General features: G+C 41.2%; 1 protein-coding gene across 1 annotated transcript in view; it reads left to right on the top strand.

The window, feature by feature from the left end:
- Nucleotides 1-569: 569 nt before the first annotated feature.
- LOC129859623 (beta-galactoside alpha-2,6-sialyltransferase 2-like) overlaps nt 570-4991 on the top strand; it is a 24776-nt gene continuing 20354 nt past the window's right edge. The window contains exon 1 of the mRNA XM_055929656.1: nt 570-817. The gene's annotated coding sequence lies outside the window, so the exon portion shown is untranslated. The remainder of the gene's footprint in view (nt 818-4991) is intronic.

Below are 4991 nucleotides of genomic sequence, written 5' to 3'. Positions count from 1 at the left end.
CATCTGCGCTACTCTGTGTTGCTTTTCCATGGAGAGCTGAGGCTGTGCAAGGCAATTGAACATGATTAGCTGACAGTTAGAGCAACAGACTCAGTGTGTATGCTGCAAATGACTAGTGTCACTGTAGAGAATTTGCCTGCCAAGGATATGATCTCGTGACAATTATGGTGTGCAATGCATCAAAGAATCGCCCCTATCCCTATACACATCTCTATACAAATGACATTATGTTATCTGACTCAGATAGAAGAGTAGACCAACATATTTGCTATTATTTGCTATGGTGGCAGGCTGTATTGGGTAGGGCTGTATTTGATGTGGAAGCTTTAGACTGTGATTCTGATCTGTCTGCAAGATTAGATAAACTAGGCATGGTGTAAATATAGTCTACACAGAAGTAAAATAGCAACTTTGTTTCGATATTTTGTTTCCTTAATTAGCAGCTCAATTCCACATCATGACTTAATTAGCAGTTCAAATCCACATCATGCCAAGTAAACTGCTCGGCCTGGCACACAGTACATTCACTTATGCCCCGCCCACCCTACTCTCTTACCCCCCCCCTACCCTCTCACCCCCCCAAAACAATTATCGAGGAAGGACGGCTCTTTTATACATCAATTGAAAGAACCACAACGCCACATTACACATCCTACAGTGTGCCTTGTCGAGGAGCACTGAATAACGTTCGATTGCAACTTGCTTCTTTATTTGAAGATGGCGCGAAAGCATGCATTCCGTTTAGTCTTTGCATTTCGGATCTGAACCTGAAGAAATGTCGATGTTCGCCGGAATTAAGAGCGTTTGATTAGCTCAGGTAAGGCATTTGACCATATTTGTATCAGACAGAGCAATCAACGATGCCATGGGTATTTCAAACAGAGGGTTGTGATGAGAGGGACGCTTATATAGAGATCACAATGGGTTTCAAACTGTGCCATGGAAAAGGGGGCATGCGGAATGGTTAAAACATTGTCACTGGCTTCTATCCGAAATATAGCGTGAATTACAAAGTTGCCTACATCATAATAATATGTTCAAAACAATGTGTGCCTATTTCAGCTACAACAAAAATATAGGTTCCCATCGAACTGAAAACGCCAGTGATATTGTATTCTTAATGTCTAATTGGAATATTTCTCAATATTTTGTAACAGTGCACAGCCATAATTCCTGCGGTGAACTGATCCCACTGCACACCTATTGATGAGTGGTGAGAGGATCAACACGAGCTTTTATTTGAATCAATATTGTCTCTCAAAAGTCAACTTGGCTACATCATACAGCACAAAGAATCATACACACATTGGACTATATTGACTCATCTTTTCATAATTTGACTGTTATTTTATGTTTCGGACATGATAAACTACAATATGCAGATTGACTCGCACGTCTTAATCAATTCAGTGTCCATATGACCACAAATTGCCATTGTGGAATGATTTGGGTTTAGGATTGAGGAGTGTCAGGGTCTGGTGTGTGTTCAGAGAGACAGACATGTGAGAGGCAAGGTGATGGAGCCTTGCAGCCCTGTCTGATAGCCCTTCTCCAGGCTACCTCAACACCACCAGTCCCAGGACACCTGGCCTGGCACTCTGGTTCAGTAGCCCCAGATACCAGCTGACAATCGACTACAGACTGGTCCCAGGCATGTCTGTTCAGCCACCTTTAACAGTCCTGACATCTTAATTACTGGACACCTGTGAACACCTGGTGTTGGGAATTGGGTATCCCTCCCTTTGTGTGTGTATATGTGTCAATTGCAGCCCTTTGTTAAAACACCCAATCCTAAATCAACCCATAGCCCCTACCGCCTAACCCTGGATAGGTACAGCTGTCAATAAGATAATAGCTCCTCTTTGCTCTCTAATAATGGGTGAAATTGTCACAATTGCTTATTATTTTCCTATTCTCTCAGATCTACGCAAGTGCGTAGCGGCAATTTGGGGATTTGGTGAGAAAGTCACATGCAGGTAAAGAACACCTTGTCTCGCCATGTGGTGTGTTACCTAATAAGGCCAGAGGAGGTGTTGTATATAGCCAATGAATGCCAATATACCACGGCTAAGGGCTGTTCTTATGCAAGATGGAGCATTCAGCCAATCTGCATTCGGGGCTCGAACCATCCAGTTTAGAATGTCAAATAAACACCTTCACAGAAATGTGTTGGAAGACAAGCTTCTGGCGTTATGCTGCAAGATACAGCATGAATTCATTTCTGGGGATTTTTGAAAGCGCCATGGTTTGTTCCAGACAGTATAGGGCACTTCCATGTAAAAAGCCCCATGAGCACATCAAATTTGGTGTCAAATGAAACTCATAGTCTATATTTTGAGAAATGAAGGCGCATCTACGCTTTTAAACTAATCTCCTTCCAAAAAAAATTGGAATAAGCAAAGGCTTTGGTTTCTAGTCAAACAGATGAACAGGGGGTTTTAGAAAACATCTATCAGAAGGTCTTAAGCTATTAGAAATGCATCACAACACAATACTGTTGAAGTAAAGGCCCCTGCCAAGTAATATCAACATTCATAATTAGTTTTGCAGAAATTATTAGTCTTGTTTAAGAAATATTGCCTAGTGTCTTGTCATTCTGTTACCAAAAACCCCACATATCTTTAAGATATTTGATCATTTCTCTCCCTGATGAGGACGGAGGAGAATGAAAGCTCACAGAATTAACATTTAAAGGTATACCTATCAATTAGCTGTAGTGTTTTACTGACATCAATTTGGTTTATGATTTATTAAGTGATTCAAACACGTCATTCTGTTACTAAATCAGTAACAGACAGAATGACAAAAAACAGGAACAGTATGACAAACTGAATTGGCTGCAAGGGGAATTCATAGTAGTCACAAACCACAGTTGGGTCACCTGCTACTGTCCTCTCTTCCACTGGCATACTGTTATGTTCAGCTCATAACTGTTTTCCTTCTCTTTCTGTCACGTGGTGGTCAAACCAAGAGTGTGAAAACAGTCTGGGCAACCCCTCCCTCCCTCTCTTTCTCCCTGTCTATCTTCTCTCTCTCTCTCTCCAGTTAATGTCACCTCTCCCAGCTCTTACTGACACCTACCTATGAGCCCCCTCTCTTTCCATTTACTGTAACCAGCCCCAGCACTGACCTCTGACTGGCACCGGACGTCCATGGACGTTGAAAAGAAATTTGGTCAGTTCAAATCTAAACCAATCATGGACAGTAAAGTAGAGTTTAGTACAGTACTGTACTGTAGCCAGGGTTGGGAAGTAACTGATTACACATGACTCCAGACTGACATTTCCCCCTGGTGGCACTGGAGCCACTAGGATTTTCAGTTGGTTGTACCAGTCCATGATTTGGACTCACCACCAAAACTATTTCTGTGTCATACTATATATATATATATATATATATATATATATATATATATATATATATATATATATATATATATATATTATATCATATCATCTAATGTAATTCGTTGCTTTATTAAAAAGTGTAAGAGAATACTGAGATGGTATTCAAGATGGTATTTCATATTTTAATGTTGTGATTTTGAATGTGCAGCCTAATCCAGTGATTGTCATGCAGTTTGGGTTAACAATTAGGCTATTGTTATTTTTGACTGTTAAAATAGGGCTCCAGAATTTTCTTATTTCGTTTTTTTTGTTCAATAGAGATTAATTTTCTGGCATCTTTATGTGCACTAATATCATAGGAACATTTTATTTGTAGCTAATTTACCACCTGAGTAAGTGCAAATTCAAAGAAACTTTAGAACGCAATAAATATAATACTCACTGCAAGTAGCCATGTATCAATCGAACCGTTTTGAGTGAGGTGACCATGTAGAATGTGCGGCGCGCACCAATGCGACCAGTTGAAGGTAGTGCATTGAGTTGTATGGGGTTCTTTAACTTGGCAATCAATGGTTCAGCATCATTCTGTCACTGTGGAATAGACCCTATATTTGATTTTCAATTTTTCTTTTTTGCTTTGAACCCCCTGGCCCTGCTGCGTGAGTCACGTCTGGTGCCAGCCTGCATAAGATGGGCCCACTACAGTAGTTGTTATGAGATTTCATTCAGTCACACAGACTCGGTCACGAGGCTTAGGCTACACAAAACAGGGTTTCTCTCCCTAAAGCCATTCGAGTAGAGAGTTCTGATGTCTTGCTCCTCTCTTTAATGCAAAACTCGAAACAAAACTGGGTCACAGGAGGTAGACCTGATCACCACACATCCCCTAGGAGCCCATATATGTGTGACTCACTTTTCTATAATCTAGAGCTCCCATCAAACAAACACGGAACTTTTCTATCTCCTCCCTGACCACAGATGTTATCGTGTACTTTTTCTATCCATGCATTGTGTGATATCTGCGCAAACCAGGAAGTGGAGAGGATTTCTATCAAATGAAAACTGTAATGTAATAGTTATTGGGTAGCATACAGTACTGTCACAGTAACTTCCCCCCCCATAGTCACATGAAAGTTTCTGGGTACATTGTAACTAAGTACAATTTATTATCATGATACAGTGAAAAGCATGTCTGCTGTCTCCCCAGTCTTAATATTATCGAGGGAGAAACACTGACTGATAAGGGAATCGCAAGCCAACACAAAACACCACTCCATTTGCTTGAAAATAACCTCCTGACGTTTTTCTCCTGCAGCCATGTGGGCGTTGAGTCTCTATCTTCTACATGTGACGTGAGCTGAGAGGTAGTAGAGTAGATAAGCCTGGTGGTATAACGTGTACTGTAAATTCCCCTCCTGCCATTTTTATTAGAGAGCCTCCCTCAATGGTGCTTTAGCCAGGAGCCAAAGCTAATTTTACCTTCCTCCCACATCAAGAGCTTTTGTCATGCACCACATCAAGAGGTAGATTTAAGCAATAAGGCCCGTGGGGGTGGGGTATATGGCCAATATACCAAGGTAAAGGGCTGTTCTTAAGCACGACGCAACACGGAGTGCCTGGATACAGCCCTTAGCCGTGGTATAA

This window comes from Salvelinus fontinalis, chromosome 7 (genome assembly GCF_029448725.1).
Source record: "Salvelinus fontinalis isolate EN_2023a chromosome 7, ASM2944872v1, whole genome shotgun sequence".
Classification (NCBI taxonomy): domain Eukaryota; kingdom Metazoa; phylum Chordata; class Actinopteri; order Salmoniformes; family Salmonidae; genus Salvelinus; species Salvelinus fontinalis.
This window is presented reverse-complemented; position numbering and strand designations above follow the sequence as displayed.